The 22,952-nt window shown below is 47.3% G+C and overlaps 1 protein-coding gene across 1 annotated transcript in view; it reads right to left on the reverse strand.

The window, feature by feature from the left end:
- The window catches only part of b4galt5 (UDP-Gal:betaGlcNAc beta 1,4- galactosyltransferase, polypeptide 5), a 34,726-nt gene that overhangs the window by 6,753 nt on the left and 5,021 nt on the right, over positions 1–22,952 (reverse strand). The window lies entirely within an intron of this gene.

Here is a 22,952-nt window from a genome sequence, read left to right on the forward strand (position 1 = left end):
TCGCTCTGAGCCCACACTAGTGCACGCTCGCTCTGAGCCCACACTAGTGCACGCTCGCTCTGAGCCCACACTAGTGCACGCTCGCTCTGAGCCCACACTAGTGCACGCTCACTCTGAGCCCACACTAGTGCACGCTCACTCTGAGCCCACACTAGTGCACGCTCACTCTGAGCCCACACTAGTGCACGCTCACTCTGAGCCCACACTAGTGCACGCTCACTCTGAGCCCACACTAGTGCACGCTCACTCTGAGCCCATACTAGTGCACGCTCACTCTGAGCCCACACTAGTGCACGCTCACTCTGAGCCCACACTAGTGCACGCTCACTCTGAGCCCACACTAGTGCACGCTCACTCTGAGTCCATACAATGCACTCTCTCTGAGCCCATATTAGTGCACAGTCTCTCTGAGCACTACTAGTGCACATTTGTATCTGACACACTGCAGTATACTAGTGCACTAACCCTTCTGATCAGCGTGTAACATTAAGTGCTAATGTGTTCTTCAGGTTCACATTCATGTATCAGTACATCAGAGACTGCAATCAGGAACTCCAGCATCCCAGTACAACTGCCCACCAGGCCCTGCAGGTGCACACACGTGTGTGAGTATGTGTGCACACATCTGGGTCCTGGTTACAAGGCCCAGTCGATAAAACCAGTACTGAGCTCTCTTTGTGTGTGTGTGTGTGTGTGTGTGTGTGTGTGTGTGTGTGTGTGTGTGTGTGTGTGTGTGTGAAGATATAAAAATATAAAATATAAATTCGCACACGCATGTACACATTCATCTGTAAATGTGTGTGTCATTCTCTGGGAGGGGCAGGTTTCATACTGTAGTTCACACACTTCAGAGGAAGACAGACAGGAAGTAAAGCAGAGAGAGAGAGAGAGAGAGAGAGAGAGAGAGAGAGAGAGAGAGAGAGAGAGGGTTTAAATGAACATTCCTATATTATAAATATTTCTTCTACTATCAATATAACACTGCCGTCATGCTTTGGGGACCCTATCAACAGAGATTCCAGCAGCACTATTAAGAGTGATCATCATCACTATTAAAAGTGAACACCACCATCACTATTCCACTCCACCTCAAAATCTCAAGATCCCTAAAAACCAACTGATACAGTCAGAAGTTGTGCAGCATCTGTGTGTATCAATCCGTCACACTCAACCCTGTTTCTACAGTCTTCTACATATGAATCCCCAACCCTGAAATTAAAGACACACACACACAAACACACAACACACAACACACACTCAGGCCTCTGCAGCTGTTTCTAGGGGCCTTCTAAGCACATACGCACACAGACACATACACGCACATCCATACACACACAGACACTTGCACAGGCACACACATGCCCCCATGGCCCCTCTCGGTCAGTGTCTGTTCTGTTTCAGGCGCAGTTTCCTCAGCATGCTGCAGGACAGGTGAGGTGAGATGTTCTGGGCAAACATGCCACACCACAGAAGCATTTGGGGAATGATTGATGATGAGGATGGTTTAGAAATTATGAAGACTATCTTTAAAACAATTGCATTTGAGTTTAGCTTGCAGAAGGATGAGTGTGTTTGGAGTTTATTAATCAGCACTGTCTTTTAAACACACACCTCCATTACACCTCCTGGATACGACCAAGTCAATCATAGAGCCCAGTCAATATGTAGCCACGCCCACTGGCTCAGGTAACCTGTATTACCAGTAACACCACACACACATCTCTCTCTCCCTCTCCATAATATCAGTTACACCACACACAGCTCTCTCTCTCTCTCTCTCTCTGTATTACCAGTAACACCACACACATCTCTCTCTCCCTCTCCATAATATCAGTTACACCACACACAGCTCTCTCTCTCTCTCTCTCTCTCTCTCTCTCTCTCTCTCTGTATTACCAGTAACACCACACACATCTCTCTCTCTCTCTCTCTCTCTCTCTGTATTACCAGTAACACCACACACCTCTCTCTCTCTCTCTCTCTCTCTCTCTCTCTCTCTCTCTGTATTACCAGTAACACCACACACATCTCTCTCTCTCTCTCTCCCTCTCTCTCTCTCTCTCTCTCTCTCTCTCTCTCTCTCTCTCTGTATTACCAGTAACACCACACACAGCTCTCTCTCTCCCTCGCTCTCTCTCTCTGTATTACCAGTAACACCACACACCTCTCTCTCTCTCTCTCTCTCTCTGTATTACCAGTAACACCACACACATATCTCTCTCTCTCTCTCTCTCTCTGTATTACCAGTAACACCACACACATCTCTCTCTCTCTCTCTCTCTCTCTCTCTGTATTACCAGTAACACCACACACATCTCTCTCTCTCTCTCTCTCTCTCTCTCTCTCTCTCTCTCTATTACCAGTAACACCACACACCTCTCTCTCTCTCTCTCTCTCTCTCTCTCTCTCTCTCTCTCTCTCTCTCTCTCTCTCTCTCTCTCTCTCTCTCTCTCTCTCTCTCTCTCTCTCTCTCTCTCTCTCTATTACCAGTAACACCACACACAGCTCTCTCTCTCCCTCGCTCTCTCTCTCTGTATTACCAGTAACACCACACACCTCTCTCTCTCTCTCTCTCTCTCTGTATTACCAGTAACACCACACACATATCTCTCTCTCTCTCTCTCTCTGTATTACCAGTAACACCACACACATCTCTCTCTCTCTCTCTCTCTCTCTCTCTCTCTGTATTACCAGTAACACCACACACATCTCTCTCTCTCTCTCTCTCTGTATTACCAGTAACACCACACACATCTCTCTCTCTCTCTCTCTGTATTACCAGTAACACCACACACACAGCTCTCTCTCTCTCTCTCTCTGTATTACCAGTAACACCACACACACAGCTCTCTCTCTCTCTCTCTGTATTACCAGTAACACCACACACATCTCTCTCTCTCTCTCTCTGTATTACCAGTAACACCACACACACAGCTCTCTCTCTCTCTCTCTGTATTACCAGTAACACCACACACATCTCTCTCTCTCTGTATTACCAGTAACACCACACACATCTCTCTCTCTCTGTATTACCAGTAACACCACACACATCTCTCTCTCTCTGTATTACCAGTAACACCACACACATCTCTCTCTCTCTGTATTACCAGTAACACCACACACATCTCTCTCTCTCTCTCTCTGTATTACCAGTAACACCACACACACAGCTCTCTCTCTCTCTCTCTTTTTCTGTATTATCAGTAACACCACACACATCTCTCTCTCTCTCTCTCTCTCTGTATTACCAGTAACACCACACACACAGCTCTCTCTCTCTCTCTCTCTGTATTACCAGTAACACCACACACATCTCTCTCTCTCTCTCTCTCTCTCTCTCTCTCTCTCTCTCTCTCTCTTTTTCTGTATTATCAGTAACACCACACATATCTCTCTCTCTCTCTCTCTCTCTCTTTTTCTGTATTATCAGTAACATGACACAAGTATCCATTCACTTTCAGGAAATTAAATCAGGATGTTCAGATCAACACTGCAACTTATAGTTAGAGAAGTTCCTCACTGTCAGCTGGGTCCAGTACGCCCTGGTGATCACTGCACTAGTGTCAGCTCGGCCCAGTAAGCCCCAGGGATCACTGCACTAGTGCACGCTCGCTCTGAGCCCACACTAGTGCACGCTCGCTCTGAGCCCACACTAGTGCACGCTCGCTCTGAGCCCACACTAGTGCACGCTCGCTCTGAGCCCACACTAGTGCACGCTCGCTCTGAGCCCACACTAGTGCACGCTCGCTCTGAGCCCACACTAGTGCACGCTCACTCTGAGCCCACACTAGTGCACGCTCACTCTGAGCCCACACTAGTGCACGCTCACTCTGAGCCCACACTAGTGCACGCTCACTCTGAGCCCACACTAGTGCACGCTCACTCTGAGCCCACACTAGTGCACGCTCACTCTGAGCCCATACTAGTGCACGCTCACTCTGAGCCCACACTAGTGCACGCTCACTCTGAGCCCACACTAGTGCACGCTCACTCTGAGCCCACACTAGTGCACGCTCACTCTGAGTCCATACAATGCACTCTCTCTGAGCCCATATTAGTGCACAGTCTCTCTGAGCACTACTAGTGCACATTTGTATCTGACACACTGCAGTATACTAGTGCACTAACCCTTCTGATCAGCGTGTAACATTAAGTGCTAATGTGTTCTTCAGGTTCACATTCATGTATCAGTACATCAGAGACTGCAATCAGGAACTCCAGCATCCCAGTACAACTGCCCACCAGGCCCTGCAGGTGCACACACGTGTGTGAGTATGTGTGCACACATCTGGGTCCTGGTTACAAGGCCCAGTCGATAAAACCAGTACTGAGCTCTCTTTGTGTGTGTGTGTGTGTGTGTGTGTGTGTGTGTGTGTGTGTGTGTGTGTGTGTGTGTGAAGATATAAAAATATAAAATATAAATTCGCACACGCATGTACACATTCATCTGTAAATGTGTGTGTCATTCTCTGGGAGGGGCAGGTTTCATACTGTAGTTCACACACTTCAGAGGAAGACAGACAGGAAGTAAAGCAGAGAGAGAGAGAGAGAGAGAGAGAGAGAGAGAGAGAGAGAGAGAGAGAGGGTTTAAATGAACATTCCTATATTATAAATATTTCTTCTACTATCAATATAACACTGCCGTCATGCTTTGGGGACCCTATCAACAGAGATTCCAGCAGCACTATTAAGAGTGATCATCATCACTATTAAAAGTGAACACCACCATCACTATTCCACTCCACCTCAAAATCTCAAGATCCCTAAAAACCAACTGATACAGTCAGAAGTTGTGCAGCATCTGTGTGTATCAATCCGTCACACTCAACCCTGTTTCTACAGTCTTCTACATATGAATCCCCAACCCTGAAATTAAAGACACACACACACAAACACACAACACACAACACACACTCAGGCCTCTGCAGCTGTTTCTAGGGGCCTTCTAAGCACATACGCACACAGACACATACACGCACATCCATACACACACAGACACTTGCACAGGCACACACATGCCCCCATGGCCCCTCTCGGTCAGTGTCTGTTCTGTTTCAGGCGCAGTTTCCTCAGCATGCTGCAGGACAGGTGAGGTGAGATGTTCTGGGCAAACATGCCACACCACAGAAGCATTTGGGGAATGATTGATGATGAGGATGGTTTAGAAATTATGAAGACTATCTTTAAAACAATTGCATTTGAGTTTAGCTTGCAGAAGGATGAGTGTGTTTGGAGTTTATTAATCAGCACTGTCTTTTAAACACACACCTCCATTACACCTCCTGGATACGACCAAGTCAATCATAGAGCCCAGTCAATATGTAGCCACGCCCACTGGCTCAGGTAACCTGTATTACCAGTAACACCACACACACATCTCTCTCTCCCTCTCCATAATATCAGTTACACCACACACAGCTCTCTCTCTCTCTCTCTCTGTATTACCAGTAACACCACACACATCTCTCTCTCCCTCTCCATAATATCAGTTACACCACACACAGCTCTCTCTCTCTCTCTCTCTCTCTCTCTCTCTCTCTCTCTCTATAACCAGTAACACCACACACATCTCTCTCTCTCTCTCTCTCTCTCTGTATTACCAGTAACACCACACACATCTCTCTCTCTCTCTCTCTCTCTCTCTCTCTCTCTCTCTGTATTACCAGTAACACCACACACCTCTCTCTCTCTCTCTCTCCCTCTCTCTCTCTCTCTCTCTCTCTCTCTCTCTCTCTCTCTCTCTCTGTATTACCAGTAACACCACACACAGCTCTCTCTCTCCCTCGCTCTCTCTCTCTGTATTACCAGTAACACCACACACCTCTCTCTCTCTCTCTCTCTCTCTGTATTACCAGTAACACCACACACATATCTCTCTCTCTCTCTCTCTCTGTATTACCAGTAACACCACACACATCTCTCTCTCTCTCTCTCTCTCTCTCTCTCTGTATTACCAGTAACACCACACACATCTCTCTCTCTCTCTCTCTCTCTCTCTCTCTCTCTCTCTGTATTACCAGTAACACCACACACATCTCTCTCTCTCTCTCTCTCTCTCTCTCTCTCTCTCTCTCTCTCTCTCTCTCTCTCTCTCTCTCTCTCTCTCTCTCTCTCTCTCTCTCTCTCTCTCTCTCTCTCTCTCTCTCTCTCTCTCTCTCTCTCTATTACCAGTAACACCACACACAGCTCTCTCTCTCCCTCGCTCTCTCTCTCTGTATTACCAGTAACACCACACACCTCTCTCTCTCTCTCTCTCTCTCTGTATTACCAGTAACACCACACACATATCTCTCTCTCTCTCTCTCTCTGTATTACCAGTAACACCACACACATCTCTCTCTCTCTCTCTCTCTCTCTCTCTCTCTGTATTACCAGTAACACCACACACATCTCTCTCTCTCTCTCTCTCTGTATTACCAGTAACACCACACACATCTCTCTCTCTCTCTCTCTGTATTACCAGTAACACCACACACACAGCTCTCTCTCTCTCTCTCTCTGTATTACCAGTAACACCACACACACAGCTCTCTCTCTCTCTCTCTGTATTACCAGTAACACCACACACATCTCTCTCTCTCTCTCTCTGTATTACCAGTAACACCACACACACAGCTCTCTCTCTCTCTCTCTGTATTACCAGTAACACCACACACATCTCTCTCTCTCTGTATTACCAGTAACACCACACACATCTCTCTCTCTCTGTATTACCAGTAACACCACACACATCTCTCTCTCTCTGTATTACCAGTAACACCACACACATCTCTCTCTCTCTGTATTACCAGTAACACCACACACATCTCTCTCTCTCTCTCTCTGTATTACCAGTAACACCACACACACAGCTCTCTCTCTCTCTCTCTTTTTCTGTATTATCAGTAACACCACACACATCTCTCTCTCTCTCTCTCTCTCTGTATTACCAGTAACACCACACACACAGCTCTCTCTCTCTCTCTCTCTGTATTACCAGTAACACCACACACATCTCTCTCTCTCTCTCTCTCTCTCTCTCTCTCTCTCTCTCTCTCTCTCTCTTTTTCTGTATTATCAGTAACACCACACATATCTCTCTCTCTCTCTCTCTCTCTTTTTCTGTATTATCAGTAACATGACACAAGTATCCATTCACTTTCAGGAAATTAAATCAGGATGTTCAGATCAACACTGCAACTTATAGTTAGAGAAGTTCCTCACTGTCAGCTGGGTCCAGTACGCCCTGGTGATCACTGCACTAGTGTCAGCTCGGCCCAGTAAGCCCCAGGGATCACTGCACTAGTGTCAGCTCGGTCTAGTAAGCCCTGGTGATGACTAGGGTCAGCTGGGTCTAGCGTCTAGCGTCTAAGAGCAGCTTTGTGAACTCTTATCACACGTGTATTTAGTACTGTGAGAGTATCAATATACAATAATATTCTTTAATCCATTTTTTTTTCTAAATAAGTGTCACATTTTGACATACTACTAACTAAATAAACTGGATCTGCATAAAAATATTAGTATGTTGTCATACATCCAAATATTATATTTAGAGCTAACCCCTGACCCTGTTGGTGCCAGAGATTTCTGCCCTGCTGAATGTTCAATCTGTGCAGTTAGTACAAAACAACAGTTCAGCAAGGAAGAGGAAGTTCACGCAAACTCACGTGGTGGGGCCAGAGTGCACGCACACACACACACACACACACACACACACACACTCACACACACATTTACATTAACAGCATTTGACACCCTGCTCCAGAGCGCTTTACAGAATTGCTTTGTATCAAACACAGATCCTCATGTGAGAATAAACAGGTCAGTGTTAAGAACACCATCAAGATAAAACCCTGACTACAGTGAAAAAAAAAGACAAAGAAGTTTGTTTTTCCCCACACCCCCCCAGTCAACCCACACACACCTCCACACACAGACCCCCCCCTGCCCCACTAGTAATCAGAAGGTTGCCAGTTCAAGTTCCACCACTGCCAGGCTGCCACTGTTGGGTCCCTGAACAAAACCATTAACCCTCAGTTACTCAAGTTGTGTTCAGTTATAAATGTAGGTCACTTTCGATAAAAGTGTCAGATAAATGCTGTAAATGTAAATGACGGTGTCCAGTCTGTCCTCACCCAAGAACATGCTGACAACACACTGCTCACGTCGACCAAAAGCCAAAGCCTCACTGGACCTACATCCTGTTCCTAACTCTGCATCTGCATTCATGACTGTGCTTCCTCTGTAGTCATGGGTCTTGGGTCACCCTTCGCACTTCACCCTCCCCATATAACTGAGAGGCTGATTATCAAACACAGAACCCAGCTAGTGCCAGATTTCCACACTGGGAAGCAGGGATCATTCCTAAAGACGTTTCCATCACTGCAAAGCATTAATCCTGGCAGGGGGACCAAGCTCATCACGGCTCCTCTTCCTCCTACTGAGGAAGATGGTAGCTCAGCTTGGCGTACACTGTAAGCCTACTATCTACACAGACTATCTACACAGATTGTACTGCATAAACTCACTCTAGATATCTGTGGTCTAGTTTTTGATCTCACTGTGTTTTTTCTGGTGATCCGTTTGGTCACATTTCCAGCTACTGGAAGGTCAAACCCGTATTTGATGCTATTCAACCTTCAGATATCCATCTGGCTAAAGTCACAGCTCCCCAACAACCCCATTTCTCTCCACGCCTGTTTTGCCTGGACGCTCCCGTCTTAGCGAGGTCGTCCACGCCTGTTTTGCCTGGACGCTCCCGTCTTAGCGAGGTCGTCCACGCCTGTTTTGCCTGGACGCTCCCGTCTTAGCGAGGTCGTCCACGCCTGTTTTGCCTGGACGCTCCCGTCTTAGCGAGGTCGTCCACGCCTGTTTTGCCTGGACGCTCCCGTCTTAGCGAGGTCGTCCACGCCTGTTTTGCCTGGACGCTCCCGTCTTAGCGAGGTCGTCCACGCCTGTTTTGCCTGGACGCTCCCGTCTTAGCGAGGTCGTCCACGCCTGTTTTACCTGGACGTTCCCGTCTTAGCGAGGTCGTCCACGCCTGTCTTACCTGGATGTTCCCGTCTTAGCGAGGTCGTCCACGCCTGTTTTGCCTGGACCCTTCGTTCCTTGCCTTAGCCAGCAGGTCTTTTTGAACTATTCAGTCTTTACAGATTTGTGCAAAAACAAAAGGATTCATTTCTCTTTGCAACCACAATCTTCTGTAATTGTGAGAAAATGGAGACCTGAATAACAAGCTTAATGCAAGTGGGCTCCATTCCCAGGGAGAGCAGCCTTCTGCACACAGAAGAGCCCCCACACACTCGCTACATGCACAAGAACTGGATATTCCCAGGTCAAAGATGCCCATACTACCCTACCAGCCAAAGCCTTGGGTATATAGAGGATTCTGATTAGTGACTGGGTGACTAATACTCGGTATATGGAGGATTCTGATTAGTGACTGGGTGACTAATACTCGGTATATGGAGGAGTCTGATTGGTGACTGGGTGACTAATACTCGGTATATGGAGGCGTCTGGTTAGTGACTGGGTGACTAATACTCGGTATATGGAGGCGTCTGGTTGGTGACTGGGTGACTAATACTCGGTATATGGAGGATTCTGATTGGTGACTGGGTGACTAATACTCGGTATATGGAGGCGTCTGGTTAGTGACTGGGTGACTAATACTCGGTATATGGAGGCGTCTGGTTGGTGACTGGCTGACTAATACTCGGTATATGGAGGAGTCTGATTGGTGACTGGGTGACTAATACTCGGTATATGGAGGAGTCTGATTGGTGACTGGGTGACTAATACTCGGTATATGGAGGAGTCTGATTGGTGACTGGGTGACTAATACTCGGTATATGGAGGATTCTGATTGGTGACTGGGTGACTAATACTCGGTATATGGAGGCGTCTGGTTGGTGACTGGGTGACTAATATTTGGTATATGGAGGCGTCTGGTTGGTGACTGGGTGACTAATACTCGGTATATGGAGGCGTCTGGTTAGTGACTGGGTGACTAATACTCGGTATATGGAGGCGTCTGGTTGGTGACTGGGTGACTAATACTCGGTATATGGAGGAGTCTGATTGGTGACTGGGTGACTAATACTCGGTATATGGAGGAGTCTGATTGGTGACTGGGTGACTAATACTCGGTATATGGAGGCGTCTGGTTGGTGACTGGGTGACTAATACTCGGTATATGGAGGCGTCTGGTTGGTGACTGGGTGATTCTAATATACCACAGATCTGCACCGCTTCTCACTGGCAAGCACTTAAACCTGCTTTGTAATGAGGCCTGCAAGCCAATCTGAGTCAATTATATTTTCCAGTACTTGTCACGTGCTTGTCAGGAATTTTCTTTGCCGTGATAAAAACTGCTCACAGAGTATAACAGGACAGAGGAGCACTGACATTACCAACATTACTGGCAGTGCAGATATTACTGATAACTACGCATATGTGGGGACATGATGCTGAGATAACTGTGAAGCAAAACAAATTATTTTTTAATCAAAACAATAGAAAACAAATATATTTACAAATATATTTTCAACCATAGTGCTGATATGCCTTGTATTATTTACCACTGAACAGCTTGACAAACACATAAAACCTTTCATGAACCTCTTCCTGTTAGCCTCAGTGCTGGGTTCTGCTCAGGGAATGCAGCTGTGAGGGGCAGCTGGTTTGAACACATCGCCCGGCCTGCCTTTGTGTACCCAGCTGAAAACTATAGAAAAATATCATGTTTTCTATTCAATTTCTCACTATTAATCTCAGTGAATCAGCTAATATTTGTCTAGGCACAGAGAACTTCTTTCTGTCTCTGCTGTTTCTTTCAAATTGTTCAATCAGAGTTCTGATGTCAGTATTGTGATTCTGTCTGAAGACCGCCAGCTGGCATCTTTTTGGGTAGTTTAAGGAACATTTTCTGCTTGTAACAGTACAAAGTTGATGTGATATTAGTGTACATCATTGCTACAGGAAACTATCCTGGTTCCCAGATGGAAATGCAGATCCCTGCTGGAGGAATCAGATATGATTCATCAAGATTCCTTCAGTTTACCCAGCAGGACAGACCGCTGGTCTGAACGCAAACGCCCCCTCGCACTCGGGACACTGTTGTGTGTGTGTGTGTGTGTGTGTGGGTGCACGGTTCTTCAGTGATGCATGTACACACATTCAGCGTACAGTGCCTACTCGTACACAAACTCAGCGCAGGTACAGCAAGCCAAGTGTTGGGATGATCCGTATGGGAAGGGAATCGTGATGTCGAAGGAAGAGAACGGAAGGTCACACAGGGTCATACAGGGGAAGGTCACACAGGGTCATACAGGGGAAGGTTGTACTCAGCACCTGGGTGAAATGAACAACGGTGTGTTCCCTTGCTTTGATTAGTGATTGGAAAGAAAAAGAGTTCTGCCAAAAAGTGTGGAAAACTTCCTGCTTGGAAACTGTTGTGATTGTGAGAGAATTAAGTTCCCTGCTGGGAAGTTATAGACTATAAACCTGGCAAACTAGTTGAAATCAGTATGGTAGAAATAGATAAACACAGAGAGAGAGCTCCTTTGCCTCATGTGTCAGTGCACACACACACACACACACACACACACACACACACACACACACACACACACAATTAGATATTTGGACACATATAAGCACAGACACACATACAGCATGGATCTTGTTTATCAAACCTCTACAACTTGTCCAGAATGCAGCAGTACGACTGGTCTTCAATCTTCTGAAGGTCACACACGTTACTCCGCTGCTGCGCTCCCTTCATTGGCTCCCTGTAGCTGCACGCATCAGATTTAAAACCTTGATGCTTGCCTACAAAGCCAAAAATGGACCAGCCCCTTCATACATGAGGTCAGTGGTCAAAGCCCAATCCGTACCTCAAGTACTTTGAACCTCAAGTACGGCTCGGCCTGAAATACCTTGCTTCAGGTCTCATGGACAAGAAGCATCGAGACTATTTTCTGTCCTGGCTTCAAGATGGTGGAATGAACTCCCGCTTGCTGTCCGGACAGCAGAGTCCCTTGCAGTCTTCAAACGCAGACTGAAGACTCATCTATTTGCAGAATATTTAAAGGACAACTGACACTGCTCCCTTATGGACTGACTAATTTAGTACTTATTGTAGGGCACTGTTTGTTTTTTAACAAACTCTAGCACTTATTGTTTATAGCACTTATCATTGTTTAAGATAGACCTTATGTATTTTGTACTTCTAGGCATCAGCATTCATCCCTGTATTCTACAGTATTCTAGTTCATTGGTATGTTTAATTCTAACCTACTATACTGTACTTGGATAAATTCTATGAGTAAAGGACAAAGCACTTTTGTAAGTTGCTCTGCATAAGAGCGTCTGCTAAATGCCGTAAATGTAAATGTTTATACTCTGAACAGTAATGCGTGGTCAGGATGTGGTCATGAGACCCTACGAGAGCTGTCTGAGGATAAGGCAACACTGATCTGAGTCCTCAAGAATGTGCGCATAACTCTCTCATGACATGCAATTGAAACTAAAGACTCCTATCCAGCAGTATAAACTGTAAAGGACACATGAAACACACACACACAAACACACAAAATAAAACACAGACTCTCTGCAACACACTGCAAATGATTACATTCAGACCACAAAAGCACGCCGAAACAGTCGTTATGATCAGGATCGTTATTAGTGTGGCCCAACACGGAGATATGACTCTCCGCTCCAAGCCAAAGTGCACGTCCCTCCACAACCCAGACACCACCTCTACCAACCTCTACCCATCTATGTTCGTGAGGATTGCATGTATCCATAAAGATTACCAAGCTCTTCTGTATGTCTGGACAATGGCATGTGCCCAATATTTGACCATCATTTGAACAGGCCTTAATAAGCACTGTATTAGACTGAGCAGTGTAGGATGTGTTAGACTGAGCACTGTAAGATGTATTAAACAGAGCAGTGTAGGATGAGTAAGGTGGGCTTGAACCCAGATCGACTAGGTGATGATATCGACAGCCTACCAGGTGAGCAACGATGCGCTAATGGTGGTAGGCCCGTGTGCAGAACAGTTAGATCTTGGATCAGGTAAAACAAAAAGAAAAATAAACACCACGCGAGCGTGGAAAAAAGGGAGAACAGGACGCCACGAGAAGAGTGGCAATCCCGATGCAGTGGGGAAAACCAAACAAATTTCCAAAACAAAACCAGAAAATGGTGGAGGAACTTGGCTAAGGGAAGCCTCAGGAGAGAGACAGACTCGAGAGGGGAAAACTGGAGAAGGGAGGGGACGTGTAAAAACACTGACACCCTCGCAGAACAGAAAAGAGGCATAGCACAAGGGCTCACAGACCTCAATAACCAGAGTTACCGGCTAGGAGCTTGGCTCAAAACTTTATCAAAAACCCAGCACTGAATGACTGGGTCACCGGGCTTATATAAGGTCTAGCCCAGCTGTTGGGCATCAAGCCTGATTAGTAGTGTGGTTGACTCGAGGCCTCCCTCTGGTGGCCGGAGGGGGGCCTCGGCCTGGTACCAACCCTGACAGTACCCCCCACCCCCCACCCCGGAAGAGGCAGCACCTGATGTCCCAAGGCCAGCCACGTGATCCCGCCGAAAAGCCCGAATGAGTTCACGGTCCAGGATGTGACCTGGGAGGGGACCCAGAACTGCTCCAAGGGCCCATATCCCTCCGGACATCCAAGAGATGCTTGACTGTGTATGCCGGTGCACCGTCCACCATGCACAGACCCGGTGGGTCAGAGGGGCCCACCGAACACAATATGGGCCTAAGGCGAGAAGCATGGAAAGTGGGGTGGACACACAACGACGGGGTAAGCGCAAGGCGACAAGAAACAGGGTTCACACAGTGAAGAACCTTGAATGGCCCCATTGTAGCGAGAGGCAAGTTTGCGGGTATAACCACGCAAAGGCAGGTCCTTGGCTGATAGCCAAACCCGCTGTCCCGGCTGATAAGTCGGCACTGCTCGCTGTCTCTTGCCGGCTTAACGTTTTTGAGCAGCCATAGCGGATAAGAAAGCCCTGCATGCCCTCCGCCAGGCCAAGTGGCAGCCCATGAAGACAGACAACTTGGTTAAGTAATAGTTTAGCTGTCTCTTTTGCAGATGGCAGTGCAACAAAGCGGATGGTCTTGGAGAACCTGTCGATGATCACCAAAATCATAGTGTTGCCCCTTGATGGGGGCAGCCCCGTGATAAAATCGAGTGACAGAGGATACCAAGGGCGCAAAGGGACAGACAGAGGGTGCAACAGACCAGGGAGCTTTGTCCTGGGGTCCTTGCACTGAGCACAGGTGCGACAGGAGTTCACAAACGCTCGGATGTCGGGTTCCATCTCCGCCGACGGAGAAACTCAAGCGTCTGTATGACTCCTGAATGTGCAGAAAAGGGGGATGCATTTCCTCACTCAAGGACCTGAGCTCTATCCGCCTTAGGTACATACAGCCATCCCAGCGGGCCTCCAACCGGGTCTGGTTCAGCAAGGAGAGCCTGACATACTGCCTTCTCAAACCCCCACTGGGTTGGCACTATGACGTGGGCCCTGGGGAAAACGGTCGAGGGCGGAGCAGAAGGCAGCGAGGATTCCCACTGGCGGGAGAGGGCGTCGAGTTTAATGTTCTTAGTGCCCGGCCCGTATGATAAGGTAAAATCAAACCGGGCAAAGAACAGTCCCCATCTGGCCTGGCACGGATTAAGTCACTTGGCCTGCTGTATGTTGGCCAAGTTTTTGTGGTCTGTCAAGACCAGGAAGGGGTTTTACCCCCTCCAGCCAGTGCCTCCACTCCTCGAGCGCACACAGTCGCCCACGTCGTAGTTCCGTTCTGCTGGGGACAGACGTCGAGAGAAGTAGGCACAGGGATGCAGTTTCTTGTCCTCTCCAGACCGTTGGGACAGAACTGCACCAATGCCAACCTCAGATGCGTCCACCTCAATGACAAACGGAAACGTGGCATCAGGGAGCTGAAGAATAGAGGCATTTATAGATGGCGTTTAGTTCATCAAACGCCTGCTGGGCCTCGGTGGACCAGCAGAACCAACTTGATGTCTTCCTGGTCAACGTGATCAGTGGGGCTGCAACTGTGCTAAAGATCTTAATGAACCTGCGTTGGACCAGATGCACCAAGGTGGGTCTAGGCCAGTTCTCTACAGCCCACACCTTGGCGGGGTCCATGCACAACTTATTGTGGGAGATGACAAATCCCAAAAAGGAGATGGTTTGTGCATGGAATGTGAAGATGTGGTTCCCAAGCAGAAGCTGGAGGACCTGCCTAACATGGGTGACATGTTTGTCTACCATTTGGCTGAATATTAGGATGTCACCTAAGTAGACGAACACGTATCTGCCAAGGGCCTCCCTTAGGACCTCATTGATGTACCGCTGGAAGACGGCAGGTGCGTTCATCAACCCAAATGGCATAACCAGGTATTCGTAGTGTTCAGAGGGGGTGATAAACGCCGTCTTCCATTCGTCTCCCTCACGGATTCTCATTACATCGTAGGCATTGCGCAGGTCCAATTTGGTAAAAATGGAGGCCTGCTGCAGCACCTCAAATGCTGAGGTCATGCGGGGCAACCGATAATGATCCTTGACAGTCACCTTGTTAAGGCCCCGGTAGTCTATACAGGGGCGTAACCCGCCATCTTTCTTCCCGACAAACCCCACCCGCGCCAGCCGGGGAAGCAGATGGCCGGATGAATCCTAGGGCTAAGGCTTCCTGGATATATTCCTCCATTGCCTGATGTTCAGGCCCCAAAAGGGAGAACAAACAGCCTCTAGTGGGACTGGAGCATGGGAGGAGGTTTATGGCCATGTCGTATGGCCGGTGGGGGGGCCATAGTTGGGCCTTCTGTCTGCTAAATACCTCCCTAAGGTCCCAGTATTCCCTAGGGGACTCTAGGGGTCCCTAGGGGACTCGAGACAGGTCCAGACCGTAGGGATTGTGACCAGCCCCAGACCGGGTTTTGGGTGGCTACAGGCAGGAGGTCCGACATGTTGAACCCCAAGACAGCACCTGCCGGCTCAGCCAGTCTACATGAGGATTGTGTCGCTGAAGCCAGGGGTACCCCAAAATCAGTTGCAAGTCGGAAGAATGGTTAATGAACAGTACAATGTGTTCAGCGTGTGTGCCGACACGCAACGTGACTGGACGGGTCCGACGACTAACAACCTTTGGCTCAAGGGACCAGACATCAATGCCAGCAATGGGTAGGGGTTCGACCAGTGGGACCAGCGGCAGGGCTAACTTGTTGGCCAACCCAGCATTGATAAAGTTGCCTGCTGCCCCATAGTCCACAAATGCCTGGAGACGTGTTTAAGTCGTTCGCCAAGCCATTGTGGTGCTGAGGAACAACCCCTGAGTTCGGGGAGGATTGGTTGAGTCTGTCAGAGGTCCTCCCTCCCCTGAGAGATGTTGTCTTTTCCCTGGAGCTCAGGACAAGCTGGGTGGAGATACCCGAGCTTCCGCAGTACAGACACCTCCCCTCCCGCGTCCGAGCGTTGCGCTCACTACGAGAAAGGCGGGTGTGTCCAAGCTGCGTTGGCTGGGATCTGGACTCCCCCTGCTTGTCAGGCACACGAACAGGGCTAAGGGTGCGCGGAGCTTTGCGAGAGCCTCGACTGATCTCTGGTCCCTGTATTCTGCGCCTCTGCCGTACACGATTTTCAATAGGCAATACCAGATTGATCAGGTTGTTGAGAGAGGCGGAAGCATCACGGTGGACCAGTTCATCTTTAAGCTCCTCGCTGAGGCCCTGGTGGAAAGTGACCATCAGCGCTGTGGGGTTCCATCCACTCTCAGCCGCCACAGTGCAGAATTCAATTGCATAATCAGCCCCTGGACAGCTCTTTTTCCCTGACATATATTAAGGAGATGGGAAACCGTCCCCTCCAGTGGCTGGATAGTATTATACTGTATTAGACTGAGCAGTGTAGGATGTATTAGACTGAGCAGTGTAGGATGCATTAGACTGAGCAGTGTAGGATGCATTAGACTGAGCAGTGTAGGATGCATTAGACTGAGCAGTGTAAGATGCATTAGACTGAGCAGTGTAAGATGCATTAGACTGAGCAGTGTAAGATGCATTAGACTGAGCAGTGTAAGATGCATTAGACTGAGCAGTGTATGTATTAGACTAAGCAGTGTAAGATGCATTAGACTAAGCAGTGTAAGATGCATTAGACTGAGCAGTGTAAGATGCATTAGACTGAGCAGTGTATGCATTAGACTAAGCAGTGTAAGATGCATTAGACTGAGCAGTGTAAGATGCATTAGACTGAGCAGTGTATGTATTAGACTAAGCAGTGTAAGATGCATTAGACTGAGCAGTGTAAGATGCATTAGACTGAGCAGTGTAAGATGCATTAGACTGAGCAGTGTAAGATGCATTAGACTGAGCAGTGTAAGATGCATTAGACTGAGCAGTGTAAGATGCATTAGACTGAGCAGTGTAGGATGCATTAGACTGAGCAGTGTAGGATGCATTAGACTGAGCAGTGTAGGATGCATTAGACTAAGCAGGGTAGGATGCATTAGACTGAGCAGTGTAGGATGCATTAGACTGAGCAGTGTAGGATGCATTAGACTGAGCAGTGTAGGATGCATTAGACTGAGCAGTGTAGGATGCATTAGACTGAGCAGTGTAAGATGCATTAGACTGAGCAGTGTAAGATGCATTAGACTGAGCAGTGTAGGATGCATTAGACTGAGCAGTGTAAGATGCATTAGACTGAGCAGTGTAAGATGCATTAGACTGAGCAGTGTAAGATGCATTAGACTGAGCAGTGTAAGATGCATTAGACTGAGCAGTGTAAGATGCATTAGACTGAGCAGTGTAAGATGCATTAGACTGAGCAGTGTAAGATGCATTAGACTGAGCAGTGTAAGATGCATTAGACTGAGCAGTGTAAGATGCATTAGACTGAGCAGTGTATGTATTAGACTAAGCAGTGTATGTATTAGACTAAGCAGTGTAAGATGCATTAGACTGAGCAGTGTATGTATTAGACTAAGCAGTGTAAGATGCATTAGACTAAGCAGTGTAAGATGCATTAGACTAAGCAGTGTAAGATGCATTAGACTGAGCAGTGTAAGATGCATTAGACTGAGCAGTGTAAGATGCATTAGACTGAGCAGTGTAAGATGCATTAGACTGAGCAGTGTATGCATTAGACTAAGCAGTGTAAGATGCATTAGACTGAGCAGTGTAGGATGCATTAGACTCAGCAGTATAAGATGCATTAGACTGAGCAGTGTAAGATGCATTAGACTGAGCAGTGTAAGATGCATTAGACTAAGCAGTGTAAGATGCATTAGACTGAGCAGTGTAAGATGCATTAGACTGAGCAGTGTATGCATTAGACTAAGCAGTGTAAGATGCATTAGACTGAGCAGTGTAAGATGCATTAGACTAAGCAGTGTAAGATGCATTAGACTAAGCAGTGTAAGATGCATTAGACTAAGCAGTGTAAGATGCATTAGACTGAGCAGTGTATGTATTAGACTAAGCAGTGTAAGATGCATTAGACTGAGCAGTGTATGTATTAGACTAAGCAGTGTAAGATGCATTAGACTGAGCAGTATAGGATGCATTAGACTGAGCAGTGTAAGATGCATTAGACTGAGCAGTGTAAGATGCATTAGACTGAGCAGTGTATGCATTAGACTAAGCAGTGTAAGATGCATTAGACTGAGCAGTGTAAGATGCATTAGACTGAGCAGTGTATGTATTAGACTAAGCAGTGTAAGATGCATTAGACTGAGCAGTGTAAGATGCATTAGACTGAGCAGTGTATGTATTAGACTGAGCAGTGTAAGATGCATTAGACTGAGCAGTGTATGTATTAGACTAAGCAGTGTAAGATGCATTAGACTAAGCAGTGTAAGATGCATTAGACTAAGCAGTGTAAGATGCATTAGACTGAGCAGTGTAAGATGCATTAGACTGAGCAGTGTAAGATGCATTAGACTGAGCAGTGTATGCATTAGACTAAGCAGTGTAAGATGCATTAGACTGAGCAGTGTAAGATGCATTAGACTAAGCAGTGTAAGATGCATTAGACTAAGCAGTGTAAGATGCATTAGACTAAGCAGTGTAAGATGCATTAGACTGAGCAGTGTATGTATTAGACTAAGCAGTGTAAGATGCATTAGACTGAGCAGTATAGGATGCATTAGACTGAGCAGTGTAAGATGCATTAGACTGAGCAGTGTAAGATGCATTAGACTGAGCAGTGTATGCATTAGACTAAGCAGTGTAAGATGCATTAGACTGAGCAGTGTAAGATGCATTAGACTGAGCAGTGTAAGATGCATTAGACTGAGCAGTGTATGTATTAGACTAAGCAGTGTAAGATGCATTAGACTAAGCAGTGTAAGATGCATTAGACTAAGCAGTGTAAGATGCATTAGACTAAGCAGTGTAAGATGCATTAGACTAAGCAGTGTAAGATGCATTAGACTGAGCAGTGTAAGATGCATTAGACTGAGCAGTGTAAGATGCATTAGACTGAGCAGTGTAAGATGCATTAGACTGAGCAGTGTAAGATGCATTAGACTAAGCAGTGTAGGATGCATTAGACTGAGCAGTGTAGGATGCATTAGACTGAGCAGTGTAGGATGCATTAGACTGAGCAGTGTAGGATGCATTAGACTGAGCAGTGTAGGATGCATTAGACTGAGCAGTATAGGATGCATTAGACTGAGCAGTGTAAGATGCATTAGACTGAGCAGTGTAAGATGCATTAGACTGAGCAGTGTAGGATGCATTAGACTGAGCAGTGTAAGATGCATTAGACTGAGCAGTGTAAGATGCATTAGACTGAGCAGTGTAAGATGCATTAGACTGAGCAGTGTAAGATGCATTAGACTGAGCAGTGTAAGATGCATTAGACTGAGCAGTGTAAGATGCATTAGACTGAGCAGTGTAAGATGCATTAGACTGAGCAGTGTAAGATGCATTAGACTGAGCAGTGTAAGATGCATTAGACTGAGCAGTGTAAGATGCATTAGACTGAGCAGTGTAGGATGTATTAGACTGAGCAGTGTAGGATGTATTAGACTGAGCAGTGTAGGATGTATTAGACTGAGCAGTGTAGGATGTATTAGACTAAGCAGTGTAGGATGTATTAGACTGAGCAGTGTAAGATGTATTAGACTGAGCAGTGTAAGATGTATTAGACTGAGCAGTGTAGGATGTATTAGACTGAGCAGTGTAAGATGTATTAGACTAAGCAGTGTAAGATGCATTAGACTGAGCAGTGTAGGATGCATTAGACTCAGCAGTATAAGATGCATTAGACTGAGCAGTGTATGTATTAGACTAAGCAGTGTAAGATGTATTAGACTAAGCAGTGTAGGATGCATTAGACTGAGCAGTGTAGGATGCATTAGACTGAGCAGTGTAAGATGCATTAGACTGAGCAGTGTAAGATGCATTAGACTGAGCAGTGTAAGATGCATTAGACTGAGCAGTGTGTGCAGTGCGGCATGTGCAGTGCATAACCCTGTGAAGACTCTTTAGTTCCATTTACCTCACATAAATATCACAGTCTAAGTATTCATACTCACTTCCTGAAATGAAGGAGTAAACATTTAAATATTAAGCAATGATAAACATTTAATATTAAACAACAGTGTACAGTTTATTGGGCAGATTGTGCTTTGCTGTTTATGACTAATAAATATAAATGGAAACTTTTGTTAACAAAAAATGTTAACGAGTTTCATTAAAAGTCTGTCATAACTACCATGACCACACCCATGCCCCGCCTCACTGGAGTGTGAGACAACCTCGAGGGTGTGTAAGATTTATGATTGACACCAGGTGATATTAGACAAAGCTAGGGCACCTGTTGTACATATAAGAGTGAAACTTGAGGAGGCGGGGTTAGGGGGCTAGTGGAGGGTTAGGGTTGGGGACACAGAGGTGGAGCGCTAGAGACACAGAGGTGGATGGTTAGGGTTGGGGACACATAGGTGGAGGTGGAGGGTTATGTTTAGAGACACAGAGGTGGAGGGTTATGTTTAGAGACACAGAGGTGGAGGGTTAGGGACACAGAGGTGGAGGGTTATGTTTAGAGACACAGAGGTGGATGGTTAGGGACACAGGTGGAGGGTTAGGGACACAGGTGGAGGGTTAGGGTTGGGGACACAGAGGTGGAGGGTTAGGGACACAGGTGGAGGGTTATGTTTAGAGACACAGAGGTGGAGGGTTATGTTTAGAGACACAGAGGTGGAGGGTTAGGGTTGGGGACACAGAGGTGGAGGGTTATGTTTAGAGACACAGAGGTGGAGGGTTAGGGACACAGAGGTGGAGGGTTATGTTTAGAGACACAGAGGTGGATGGTTAGGGACACAGGTGGAGGGTTAGGGACACAGAGGTGGAGGGTTAGGGTTGGGGACACAGAGGTGTCCCTTTAAACCTCCCCCTTATTTCCCCATACTACCCCCCTCCCCCCATACTACCCCTCTCTCACTCCTCCCCTATTCCTGGCTGTACTGGAGTCTGTTAAGTGATTGTGTGCTCTGTGAGGGGTGTGTCCACTGGGGTTACTTACGGCCACTTTCACAGTCACATCACCTGACTAGCACACACACTGCTATTCCATTCCACACACAAGCACACACACACTCACCGCACTGCTCTCAGAACTTCCCTCTTATTCTCACACACACACACACAGACACACACACACACACACACAGACACACACACACACACACACAGACACACACACACACACACAGACACACACAGACACACACACACACAGACACACACAGACACACCACATGCAAAACCATCAACGGAGCACCTTATTAGTCAGTTGTGCAGTGTAATCAGAAGGTCCATCCTCCACTCTGTGATCTGATTGGTCAGGTTAGGATTCAGTACTGAGGTCAGACAAACACAGACCTCTCCCACCATGCCGTGCGTTTGTGTGTGCAGGTGGGGTTTGCAGGCGGTGTGAGATAGGTAGAGAGATGTCGTTGTATTCAGAGCTTCCAGGAACTGTTCCCTCTCCAAACACTACAGCACGCCTCGCACCAGCAGCTTCTGCAAGTCAGCGCTGTCAGACCTGATCTACAGATCACAGAACCCGAAATCTGAATCTGTAAACCTCTCTGTCCTGTCGTCAGCTATATAACGCAAGAAAAGGCGTGATCAGCTGCATGGAGGTCAGTACCTAGCGTTTCACTGCTGATCCAGGATCAGTACCTTCCCACTCAGGTGACTATGTTCTGAAATGCACAAGCTCAGCACTTTCCCTTAGATGAATGACAGGACTGTGGATTAGACTGCGTTTCAGATACTTTAGGATATGCCCAACACAGAAGTCAGAACCTGCGGAAACTGACATGGAAAAAGCAGTGAGGGGCAGGAGGGTCTGAGGGGCGGGGTCATAGAGGGGCGGGGTCAGGGATGAGGACAACCTGCCTACATCTCCATCATCTCCTGGCTGGATTTACCCACATGCAGTAGAGAAGTTGAAATGAAATGCCTGTTCTCTTTCACTCTGGATCTGAAGTGTCCCATCACACACTCCCAGACTAAAGGTATACACACACACCCTTTACAAACTAGAGAACACACACAAACTCACTATCTCCCCAAGCTACAAGAAAACTGGTTCTCTCAGGACAGAGACTCTCAGGACGGCGTCTGCCGCGCGCCTGGTCCAGGACAGAGACTCTCAGGACGGCGTCTGCCGCGCGCCTGGTCCACGACAGAGACTCTCAGGACGGCGTCTGCCGCGCGCCTGGTCCACGACAGAGACTCTCAGGACGGCGTCTGCCGCGCGCCTGGTCCACGACAGAGACTCTCAGGACGGCGTCTGCCGCGCGCCTGGTCCACGACAGAGACTCTCAGGACGGCGTCTGCCGCGCGCCTGGTCCACGACAGAGACTCTCAGGACGGCGTCTGCCGCGCGCCTGGTCCACGACAGAGACTCTC

Source organism: Electrophorus electricus, chromosome 24, assembly GCF_013358815.1.
Source record: "Electrophorus electricus isolate fEleEle1 chromosome 24, fEleEle1.pri, whole genome shotgun sequence".
NCBI classification, from domain to species: domain Eukaryota; kingdom Metazoa; phylum Chordata; class Actinopteri; order Gymnotiformes; family Gymnotidae; genus Electrophorus; species Electrophorus electricus.